The following is a 12742-nucleotide window of genomic DNA, read 5'->3' on the forward strand; positions in this document are numbered from 1 at the left end:
TATAGTGCCTGGCATATTGCAAGTGCTTAACAAATACCATTATTATTATTATTTATTATCATAGGGCAGTGGAAGGGTGATGGATGGCAGGCTGGGCTGTTGGTTTAAAATGTGGGCAGAGACACATTAGATGCTGATTCGAAGGCAGTTTGAGAGAGGCACCGATGTCTTCTCCTGCTTTACCATGCCTTTCTCTATTTTTGTTCGCCTTTTCTTATGTCAGCCGCAAACCACCCCTTCCTCATCATTAAGTTTGAATCCCTTGGAGGCCAGGGACTGTGTCCCTGCCTCATCCATGCCTTCCTTTCTCTGTGTTCAGTACAGTCCTTTGGACATAGTATTTGCACGACGTAATGGATAGAGCGTGGGCTCGGGAGTCAGAAGGGCATGGGTTCTAAATCCTGGCTCCGCCACTTGTCTGCCATGTAACCTTAGGCAAGTCACTTGACTTCTCTGTGCCTCAGTTACCTCATCTATAAAATGGGGGTTGGGACTTTAAGACCCACGTGGGATAGGGACTGTGTCCAACCCAATTTGTTCGTATCTACCCCGGCATTTAGTACAGTGCCTGGCCCGTAGTAAGCGCTTAACAAAATGCCATAATTCATAACTGTTATTCAGCACTTATCAGTACTTCCTCCCTCTTAGTCTACTGGGCTTTAAGAGAAATAATTACAATGATGATGATGACGGTGGTAATAATAATAATGAGAAGCAGTGTGGTCTAGTGGAAAGAGCCAGGCCTGGGAATCAGAACACCTGGGTTCTCTGCTGTGTCACTCTGGGCAAGTCAATCAACTTCTCTGGGCCTCAGTTTCTTCATCCGTAAAATGGGGGTTCAATACCTGTTCTCTTTCCTACTTAAGGCCAAGTCCCTTGGGGGACAGGGACTGCGTCAGACCTGAGGATCTCGTGTCCATCCCCGTGCTTAGCACATAGCAAGCGCTTAAATACAATAAAAACCACAACAACAGTAATAGCCACCCATCACCAAACTCCGGCCTTTCAATCCTCAAACACGAGAGGCAAGAGGCCAACTTACAGAACACTGCTAATCAAAGAACGGGTCGGAAGTTCCCAGTGAAGAACGGAGTTGTAACAATAAGGAAAACAATAATTAAAGGTTCATTCATTCATAGGTGAAGCAGTGGAGGCTGATGGTCTAAACCTACAAGAAACAGAGGAAGCCTTTAAGGCCAAGATATTGAAACTGCTCCAAGGTTAATCTCACAGACGTCAGCCAACTCGGCGGGCCAGCTGAGACGAAATGAAATACACGGCAGACTAACTTCACAACTGGAAACAGAGACGATAGTTCCCAGGCGGGGAACGCATCAACATTTTAGAGCTCGAACACTCGGCCTTACCGGCCACTCTTGACAGAAGTAGAACTGGTCAAGGGACCATCCTAAGAAAAATCCTTGCAACTGAAATTGCTATCAGTCATTAAGTCCCGAAATAACAGATAACTGTGAGCAAATAAGAGAGCTCGGGCTAATAAATCAGAAACTGCAGCTATGCTGTTGGAGATCTAGGTGAGGGATATATTTAGATAAAGCAAGAATCAGCTGTAATTGTGAATGAAAGCACTGAAGATCATAGGCATTTTTAATGTTGCTCTGTGTTTGACATGTTCTAGAGATTCAGCGTGGCAAAGTGGAAGGAGCGTGGGCCTGGGTTCAAATCCTTGCTCTGCCACTTCACTTATCTGTGCCTCAGTTTCTTCATCTTTAAATGGAGACTACCTCTTCTTCCTCCCTGTGAACCACCCCCTCCCCCCCACACAACCACATTGGGACAGGGACCCTGTATCTGACTTGATTATCTGCTTCAAAGTTTAGAAGAGGGCTCGGCACAAATTGCCAAAAAATCACTCAGTTCGTAGATTCACCCATTTACAAAGATGGGAACCAAAAAGGGCTGAAGAAGTTTCAGCTCCACATGCTAAAAATCAGGTTCAGAATATGTGCACTACACAAGTATCTCTGCCCTTGAAGTTCAAAGAGGACACTGCTGTCGGTATGATTTCTAAGTTGTAAATTTCAATCATATCCCCTCTGGCTTTAGTCTTTCTAGAATCATTCATTCAATTCAATCATATTTATTGAGCGCTTACTGAGGTTAGAGCACTGTGCTAAGCACTTGGGAAGGTACAGTATAACAGTCATTTCCTGCAATAAAGAGCTTATAGGCTAGAGGGGGAGTCAGACATTAATATAAATAAATTACAGTTATGTACATATGGGCCGTGGGACTGGAGGGGGGGATGAATAAAAGGAGCAACTCAGGGCAACGCAGAGGGGAGTGGGAGAAGAGGAAAGGAGGGCTTAGGGAAGTTTGAGTGTGAATCTTTTTGGTCTAGCCTTGAACCAGGGTTGCTATCCATCCCTGCGTCTTCACTGTGTCACCTTCCCAAGTGCTTAGTAAAGTGCTCTGTACACAGTAAACACTCAGTCAATACGATTAAATAAATGAATGAATCTTCAGCTCTCTTCTTCAAAACACAACTCCTCATCTTCCCAGCCAAACCCCGTCCTCCCGCTGCCTCTCTCATCGCCGAAGAGAGCGCCACCAACCTCCCTGTCTCACGGGCCTCGTAATCTCGGCGTTATCTGCGACTCATCTCTCTCGTCCAACCCACATATTCAATCTGTCACCAAATCCTGTCGGTTCGACCTTCACAACATCGCTCAAGTCTGCCCTTTCCTCTCCACCCAAACTGCTACTATGCTGACTCAAGCATTTATCCTCTCCTAGCTTGATGACTGCATCAGCCTCCTCGCTAACCTCCCTTCCTCCTGCCTCTCTCCACTTCAGTCCGAACTTCGTTCTGCTGCCCGGATCATTTTTCAAACACCCCTTACCATAAGCTTCAAAAGCACTCAATCACCGAAACCTTCCTACTTTACCTCAGAGATTTCCTACTACAACACAGCTCACACACCTCCAACTCCAATCTACTCATTGGGCTTTGATCACATTTATAATAATAATAATACTGATAATTATGGTATTTGTTTAATGCTTACTATGTGCTAGGCACAATACTAAGTCCTGGGGTGGATACAAGCAAATTGGGTTAGACACAGTCCCTGTCCCAGGTGGGGCTCATAGTTTCAATCCCCATTTTACCAGATGAGGAAACTGAGGCACAGAGAAATGAAGTGACTTGATCAAGGCCACATAGCAGACAAGTGGCTGAGCAGGGATTAGAACCCATGACCATCTGACTCCCAGGCCTGCGCTCTACCCACTATGCCTTGCTGCTATTTTTACCACTAATCCCTCACCCATATCCTACCTTGGGCGGTTATCTTATAGGTAAAATGGGGACCAAGACTGGGAGCCGCATGAGGGACCGGGACTAGGTCCAACCTGATATGCCTGTACCCACCCCAGTGCTTAGTACAGTGCCTGGCACATAGTAAGCCCTTAACAAATACCATAATTATTACTATTCTTATTGTAGATCATGGGCCCGGGTCAGAAGGACCTGGGTTCCGATCCTGGCTCCACCACCCATCTGCTGTGTGATCTTGGGCAAATCACTTCACTATGCCTCAGTTACTTTGTCTCTAAATCAGGGATCAAAACTGTGAGCCTCATGTGGGACACGGACTGGACTCAACCTGTTTAGTTTGTATCTGCCGCAGCATTTAGGACAGGGCTTGGCATATAGTATGTGCTTAACAAATACCAATAAAAGGAAAAAAAACCCACCTGAATTAACCTTTTCTTTTTAGACCCAGGACATCAGAAAGTAAAAATACGCTTACCTATAAATGTAAATTTAGCCCCTTAAAAGATGCTGTTTCACATTACACAATCCCCTCAAGGGACAAATGGGACAGGTTCAAGGAAGAAAAGCAAAATAAAATTTCAAACTACTTACGATGTTACTAAGAATGACAATGTATAGGATAATCTCCTAGGCCCTCCTTTCTACCATCTGACAGCTGACTGTTCATGCTAAAAAAACAAGAATAGAGCGGAATTGTTAATAATAATAATCATAATAATAGTGGTATGTGTTAAGTGCTTACTATGTGCCAGTAATAATGATTGAGGTATTTGTTAAGCGCTTACTGTGAGTTAGGCACTACACTAAGCGCTGGGGTGGATACAAGCAAATCAAGTTGGACACAGTCCCGGTCTCACATGGGGTTCACACTCTTAAGTCCCATTTTGCAGATGAGGTCATTGAGGCACCGAGAAGAGGAGTGGCCTGCCTCAGGTCACACAGCTCACAATTGGTGGAATTAGAACCCAGGTCCTCTGAAACCCAGGCCCATGCTCTTTACACTAAAAGCAGCCTGGCTCAGTGGAAAGAGCCCGGGCTGGGGAGTCAGCGGTCATGGGTTCCAGCTGCGTGACTTTGGGCAAGTCACTTCACTTCTCGGTACCTCAGTTACCTCATCGGTAAAATGGAGATTAAGACTGAGCCCCATGCGGGACAACCTGATCACCTTGTATCCCCCCAGGGCTTAGAAGGGTGCTTTGCACATAGTAAGCGCTTAAATACCACCATTACTATTATTATTAAAAAAAGAAGAAAGTGAAATTTGGTGGGGGGAGGCCACGCTCGAGAATGGTGGCTGGTGAGCAGATGGGGAAACAGAGAGCCATATCCGATTCGCGGTGCTCACTGCTGAAATAGAGCAGGTCACTTGTTTACCGGCACAGAATAATACCCTTAACACAGGTGAGGAGGAAGAAACAAAGCCATCATTCTCTCCAAACCAAACTGCCGGGGGGACTTAGGGAGACAGGATGTACTTACTGAACTGGGGTTTAGCCAAGATATTACGCCAAAGACACAGCTTTCAATAACACCACACGAGGCATTTCTTTTTAGCTGACAGTTTCGTCGCTGTCTCATTCCAACCTACACCCAGTAAATATTTATGAAATCATGCCATTTCAATCACCATATTTCCCACGGGATCCGGGTACGGTAGCAAATTTCCCAACTGAGGTTTCCATCATACCAGAGGCGACTTTAGACCGAAACACCCAAGCCGGAGAACTCCTTCCCCTCGACTGACAAAAGAACGTCACGCGTTCGGTGAGGCTAACCCAGGGCAGCGTCTGTGTTCACTCAGGGAGTAGATGGTTTTCTTTTTTCCACTTCCAAGTCGAGGTGTGCTGTGTGTTGGGCGGACGAGGCTGGTGGTGAGGTGAGGAGGGAGAAGAGGAAGGGGAAGCAAAGAAAAAGGTTCAGGTACGATCACTACCATTTCTGGGAATGCCAGATTGGGGCTGGATGTATCGGAAGGGTCGAGGAAAACAACCGCTCCAGCGGCAGTTCTTTTGGTTCATTTCTATTTTGGTTCTTTCTGGGAGTGAGGGGGTAGGAGGAGGTGACTTGGACATAATGCTAAGGGGAGGAGTACTTCAGGCCAGTGACAGAGAGGGTGGCCAATAAGAGGAGATGATAACTCTGGCCCTTCCTCTTTATTTTTTTTTAAATAACATTGATGGTTAAAAAACTATGTGCCAAGGACCGTACTAAGCGCGAGGGCAGATAGAAGCTACTCAGGTTGGACGCAGTCTGTCTCACATGAGTCTCATAATCTAAGTAGGAGGGGAGAGCATTTTGCAAAGGTTGGAAACTGAGGCCCAGGAAAGGTAAGTGGCCTGTGGCCTGTCCAAAGTCACACAGCAGGCAAGTGGGGGAGCTGAGATTAGAACCCAGGGCCTCCGACTCCCGGACCCGCGTTTCTTCCGCTCGGCCGTGCGGCTTCTCTAATGGGCTTCGTCATTGTCACTCCAGTCTCAATGGCTCACAGTCCCACTAGCAACTGAGTTGGAATATGAGCACGCGCCCATCAACCTGAACCTGAGGAGCAGTGTGGCTTTGTGGATGGAGCATTCGTTCATTCAATAGTATTTATTGAACGCTTACTATGTGCAAAATACTGTACTAAGCGCTTGGAATGTACCAATCGGCAAGAGAGAGAGACAGTCCCTGCCCTTTGACGGGCTTACGGTCTAATCGGGGGAGACGGACAGACAAGAACGATGGCAATAAATAGAATCAAGGGGAAGAACATCTCATTAAAACAATAGCACATAAATAGAATCAAGAGCAAATAAATAGAATCAAGGTGCATGGGGCCTGGGAGTCAGAGGAACCTGGGTTCTAACCCCAGATCCTCCATTTGCTGTGTGACCCTGGGCAAGTCCCTTAACTTCTCTGTGCCTCAGTTACCTCATCTGGAAAGTGGGGATAAGAGTGCGAGCCCCATGTGGGACAGGGGTTGTGTCCAACCAGATTAAATTGTATCTACCCCAGAGAGGAAGCACTTAGAACAGTGCTTGGCACTTAGGAAGCGCTTAACAAGTACAAGATAATTATTTATCATCATCAGATATCATGGAGGCAGGAAGAAATGGGAGATTTCAGAGAAAGTGTGTGGTCTCAAGGCTGGCAAGGCAGTCTGGGAGTTACCTGGGCAGAGGTGATAGTTGTAGCCAGGAAAGCAGTTTAGCTCTCACATTTGAAGCAGCAAAATGACCGAATGGATAAAGCAAGGGCCTGGAGTCAGAGGAGCTGGGTTCCAACCCCAGCTCTACCACTTCGGGCAAATCTCAACTTTTCTTAGACTCAATTCCCTACTCTGTAAAATGGGGATTCAAAACCCGTTCTCCCCCCTTTATAAGCCCCATGTGGGACAGGTACTGGATCCGATCTGATTATTACTTATCAGCAGCAGCAGCGTTTGAGCACTTAGTGTGTGCTTTGCGCTAGGTAGACATGTCCCCAGCTCACAATCTAAAGCTCACTAGCACAGTGCTTGACACTAAACTCCCTTTGAGACTATGAACTCATAACATGTCTGCTAATTCTCTTGTACCGTACTCTCCAAAGCACTTACAACAGTGCTCCGCACATAGTAAGTGCTAAAAAATACTATTGATTGATTAGTAAACATTAAATACCATAATTATTATTGCCACGGTGCTCTGCACACAGTAAATGTTCAATAAGTAAGCGTTCAATAAGTGTTCAATAAGTAAGTGTTCAATAGGGGAAGCAGCATGGCTCAAGGGGAAGCAGTGTCGCTCAGTGGAAAGAGCCTGGGCTTCGGAGTCAGAGGTCATGAGTTCGACTCCCGGCTCTGCCACCTGTCAGCTGTGTGATTGTGGGCAAGTCACTTCACTTCTCTGTGCCTCAGTTCCCTCATCTGTAAAATGGGGATTAACTGTGAGCCTCACGTGGGACAACCTGATTCCCCTGTGTCTATCCCAGCGCTTAGAACAGTGCTCGGCACATAGTAAGCGCTTAACAAATGCCAACATTATTATTATTTAATAAACCCGACTGACAAACTCCTCGAGGTAAAGGATCACGGCTACTAATTCTACTGTACTCTCCCAAACGCTCGACACAGTGCTCTGCAGATTGTAAGCACTCAGTACAATCCACTGGTCGACTGAAAACAGTCCACCCTTGTTGGTGACCACGATTTCCAGGCAAAATCTCCACTAAGCTATTCCTTAACATAATCATAACAAAAAGGACGGTAGTGGGGAAATGAATTATGAAATAAAAGTCTATTTACAGCTCCAATCTGAAACATTCAAGTCCCGCCTTTTAACATACTAATCTTTGCCGCTCAGAAGGACATATTACTCTCTTCTGTTGAAAGTACTGTCTGACAGTAATCCTACCTTATAAACCAGCTCAAGTCACAGAAACACAACTGAAAGTACAGACTAAGCCCGAGATCAATCACTACCGCAGAAATACCAAAAGCTATGAGAGAAAATTGCTCAGGGCACCTTATCGCTTGTGAAAACTACTCGATAGGTGGTTTCTCTTGCCGTCTTAGGCTGTCGAGTCGTGTCTGACCCATAACGACGGTAAGGACACTTCCCTCCAGAACGCCCCAGTTCCATTTGCAATCATTCTGGACCCATAGAGTTTTCCTGGTAAAAATGGGGAAGTGGTTTACCACTGCCTCCCTCCACGCAATAAACGGGTCTCTGCCCTCGACTCTCTCCCACGCCGCTGCTGCCCAGCACCGGGGAGTTTTGACTTGGAGCAGATTATGGATGGAAACCAGTACTGTACTGGTAGAGTACTGGAAACTCTCCAAGTTTGACCCTGAGAGGGTCAATAGGTGGTTTTAGGTCCTGTAAAAGCTATGGCAAAAGATGGGGGGGGGGGGGGGCAGACAGCTGGGAAATTTCTCAGGCTCTTCCAGTTCTTAAAGATATACAGAAGGATATATCTGGAGGAGAAAATGGATACAGCCATAACTGGTTTTCAGAGGGATGAATTCACTCTTCAACAACTTTTGAGGCATGGAAACATAAAAACCTGGAACTCTAGAAGATAATTTGAGGGAAATGCAAAATCAAAATAAAATCAACCCAGAGATCTGAGATAGTGACCCATTGGAAATTATGGACAGGACTTCATTCTGGGACTTAAAAAAAAAAAAAAAGTATTTGTTAAGGTCTGTGTACCAGCCAGTGTACTATGCTCTGGGTTAGACATAAGATAATCGGGCTGGACAGTCTTACACATAGTTTTAATGCCCATTTTATAGATGGGGTAATTAAGGCATAGAGAAGTAAAGTGATTTGCTCAGCAGACAAGTGGTGGAACACAGATTAGAACCCTGGTCCTCTGCCTCCCAGGCCTGCGCTCTTTCTACTAAGCCATACTGCGTTGGGATCAAGAACCCACAAGATGGAAATAAATCAGTGACATTTATTGCGTGTTTACTTGTGCAGAACACCATACTAAGTGCTTGGGAAAGTACAGCGTAATAGAGTTGGTATACACAATCTCAACCCACATGGAGTTTTCAGTCTAACAGGGGAAGACTGACATGAGAAGAAATGAATAGGGGAAATAAGGATATGTTTGTAAGTGTTGTGGGCCTGGAGAGAGTACCAATACTGCTTGTGGCTTGTGCCACTCATTTTTTCAATCCAACTGTATTTATTGAGCACTTACTGTGCGCAGAGCACTGCACTAAGCATCCCCATCTGACAGGTTGGCTGCAACAAGCAAGACGGACCAGTTGGAAGCAAAAAAAGTTTTGTTTTGTCTTTCTACAAGTAGGACCCTCTTGGGACTCAAGTGTCCAGAGAATGCTGCCAATGCAATCCCATCAATCAATGGTATTTATTCATTCAATAGTATTTGAGCTCTTACTATGTGCAGAGCACTGTATTAAGCACTTGGAATGTACAGATCGGCAACAGATAGAGACTAGTCCCTGCCCACTGATGGGCTTACAGTCTAGAGCACTCACCATGGGCAGGGCACTGTTCTAGGCACTTGGGAGAGTACGGTATAATGGAATTCAATCCAAACAATGGTATTTCTTGGGCACTTATGTGCAGAGCACTGTACTAAGCGCTAGGGAGAGTATAACAGAATTAGCAGACACAGTCCCTGCCCATAATGACCTTACAGTCTAGAGGGGGAGAGAGATGTTAATGTGAATAAATGAGCAATCGATAACATGTAATTTAAAGATACGTGCGTAAGTGATGTGGGGCCGGGGCACATATCAAGTGACCAAGGGTCACAGACTGAAGGGTACAGATGATGCAGAACCGGCAGACATTCCCTAGAGGGACGAGTTTACAGCCTATAGCGTTCCAGCATCCAGCACCAAAATCCAGTAGTTAGCTGGCTTGGGGTCTCCTGGGGGTGATCTCCACTATTCCAGTGAGCCCACCGTTTTTAGGGATTTTTTTGCTGGGCCTGTCCACCACTAGACAGGTGGTTCTCAGGCAAGAAAACTTCACCAGTGATCTCTAGCAGGTAGAACTAAGACTAGAACTTCAAGACTGTAAGCTCACCGAGGGCAGAGAATGCACCTACCAACCCTGTCATATCGTATTCTCCCAAGACCTTAGTACAGCAGAAGTGTAGCTTAGTGGATAGAGACCTGGAGTAAGAGAACCTGGGTTCTAATCCTAATCTTCACCACAGGTCTCCTGTATGACCCTGGGCAAATCACTTCACTTCTCCGTGCCTCAGTTACCTCATCTGTAAAATGGGGATTGAAACTGTGAGCCCCATGTGAGACAGGGGCTGTGTCCACCCTGATTTGCTTGTACCCACCTGAGCGCTTAGGACAGTTTCTGGCACATAGTAAGTGATCCTCCAAGAGGCCTTCCCAGACTGAGCTCCCCTTTTCCCTCTGCTCCTCGCCTTCTCCCGTCCCATCCCCTCAGCACTGTACTTGTCCACTCAACTGTATATATCTTCATCACCCTATTTATTTTGTTTTAATGAGATGTACATCACCCTGATTCTATTTATTTGCTATTGTTTTAATGAGATGTTCTTCCCCTTGACTCTATTTATTGCCATTGTTCTTGTCTGTCTCCCCCATTCAGCCTGTAAGCCCGGCAAAGGGCAGGGACTGTCTCTGCTACCGATTTGTCCATTCCAAGCGCTTAGTACAGTGCTCTGCACATAGTAAGCGCTCAATAAATAATATTGAATAATAATAATAATACAGTGCTGCACACAGTAAGCGCTCAATAAATACCACTGACTGATTGATAAGCGCCCAGTAGTCTTGATTCCCAGAACAATAGGGTCAATAGGAGAGCCGAGAGATGAAATAATAATAGAACGCTCAAGACTGCGAATGAACACCCTCTGGGAAAGATAAAGTGATGGGTGTAGGTACTCGTGTAAACTCACCCACGACACACAACTAACCTGAACTTGTTTTTATTCTCCATGTACTTAAGACTTCTAAACATAGAGATTATTATATACTGCCTATGGTGTAGGGAAAATAACAGTATCTGAGAATCTAAGCTTGCTGTTCAGGATTCGAAAGGTTTAATTTGCAATCTCAAAATGGCAGGACCACTGGATTTTGCATTCCACACGCGTATTAGTCACGATTATACGGGGAGACGCCATTTATGCTTTGATGCTAAAAGAAAGCTCGAGTTGAAAGCCTCAGTCAATGAAATTCTCTCATTCTAGCCTCACCACACACGCCTTAACCACAAATGCCGGGCTCAGACATTTGCAAAATAACAGTCTGAAGGAGCCCCACCTAGCAGCAAGCCCGACTCATCCCCCAAGTGGCGTTTCACCGGGATCCCCTCGGGAGCATCCAGTACCGTGTCTGAAAAGGCTCATCCACCATGGGAAAGAAAAAAATTGAAAATTAAACTCATCTGTCAAGACGACCGTGTCTGATTTTGCTGAGAGATAATGGCTTTATTCCAAAAGAAATGTTTATCGCTCCATGTTAAGTGCCATACACTTTTCTTCACGAGGTTTACCATTAGAGTCATTCGCTAGTCTGACGCTGCATTTGCAATGCAGTGCCGTTGTGTATTTTCATCACAAGTCGCTCCTCAGTTTAGGGGACAGGTTTTCACTCCTTACGTGTTAGTCACAACTCCCTCTCCCCACTTTTATAGTTGAAAAACAACATGGCCTAGTGGGAAGAGCACGGGCCTGGGAGGCAAGGGGCATGGATTCTAATCTCGGCACGGGCCTGGGAGCCAGGGGGCACGGATACAAATCTCGACACTGCACTCGTCTGCTGGGTGACCTGGGGCAAGTGGCTTCACTTCTCAGTGCCTCAGTTTCCTCATCTGTAAAACGGGGAGAAGATACTTGTTCTCCTTATCCCATAGATCACGAACTCCATGTCGGGCAGGGACTGTATCCAATCCGATTGTCTTGAATCTACTCCGCTGCTTGGAACAGTTCTTGGCACATAGTAAACACCTGATGAATCAATCATTCGATCATAACAAATGCTTTCTGTGTGCAGAGCACTCAACTAAGTGCAATACAATATAGTTGGTAGACACAATCCTTGCTAGTCTGACTCCCAGGCCCATGCTCTTCCCGCTAGGCCCCACTGCTTCCCAATCAAATACTATTGACTCCCCTCCCTTGTTTTACTGTACCCTCCCAAGTACTTAGTACAGCGCTCTGCACACAGTAGCGTGGCTTAAAAGGATAGAGCACGGGTCTGGGAGTCAGGCGAGGCATGGGTTCTAATCCCAGCTCCACCACTTGTCTGCTGGGTGACCTTCAAGTTGTCACTTCTCTGTGCCTCGGTTACCTCATCTGTAAAATGGGGATCAAGACTGTGAGCCTGGCGTGGGACAGGGACTATGTCCAACCTGACTTGCTTGTATCCCCCCCACCACCCTCCAGCCTGCTTAACAAATACCGCAATTATCATTACAAATACTACAATAAGCGCTCAATACGTATGACTGATTAACTACAGGAGGATCTTAGTCTACAGGTCAGATACCCCAATTATTATTTTTTATGATACTTGTTCTAAGCGCTGGGATAGATACAGGTTTTTCAGGTGGGAGACAGAGCTCGCAGTCTAAATAGGAGGAAAACCTTGCTTGGATATATTGGAGTTCTTCATCTGAACCAATTAAAAAAAAAACCTATATTAATCTTCTATTCTCTATCTAGAGGATGGGTTCCTTTCAGCCACGTAGAGGGGTCAAGGTTGTTGGTCCTGCTTGGATATTCATTCATTCAAACGTATTTATTGAGTGCTGACTGTGTGCAGAGGATGGTACTAAGCACTTCCCATGCCCACCTTTCACTAGAGAGCTCCAGTTGACTTTCTATTAGCTACTGGTGGAAAGAGCACAGGCTGGGGAGTCAGAGGTCGTGGGTTCTAATCCTGGCTCCGCCACTTGTCTGCCGTGTGACCTCGAGAACTCAGTTACCTCATCTGTAAAATGGGGTGAACCC

The 12742-nt window shown here is 45.9% G+C and overlaps 1 protein-coding gene across 4 annotated transcripts in view; it reads right to left on the reverse strand.

Annotated features, from left to right (window-relative positions):
• The window catches only part of SGMS2 (sphingomyelin synthase 2), a 95571-nt gene that overhangs the window by 65993 nt on the left and 16836 nt on the right, over window positions 1-12742 (reverse strand). Inside the window, exon 2 of one of the 4 annotated variants that reach the window (XM_029076856.2) lies at window positions 3893-3969. The exons of the other annotated variants lie outside the window; for them this stretch is intronic. The gene's annotated coding sequence lies outside the window, so the exon portion shown is untranslated. The remainder of the gene's footprint in view (window positions 1-3892; window positions 3970-12742) is intronic. 4 annotated transcript variants of the gene reach the window in all.

This window comes from Ornithorhynchus anatinus, chromosome 12 (genome assembly GCF_004115215.2).
Source record: "Ornithorhynchus anatinus isolate Pmale09 chromosome 12, mOrnAna1.pri.v4, whole genome shotgun sequence".
NCBI classification, from domain to species: Eukaryota; Metazoa; Chordata; class Mammalia; order Monotremata; family Ornithorhynchidae; genus Ornithorhynchus; species Ornithorhynchus anatinus.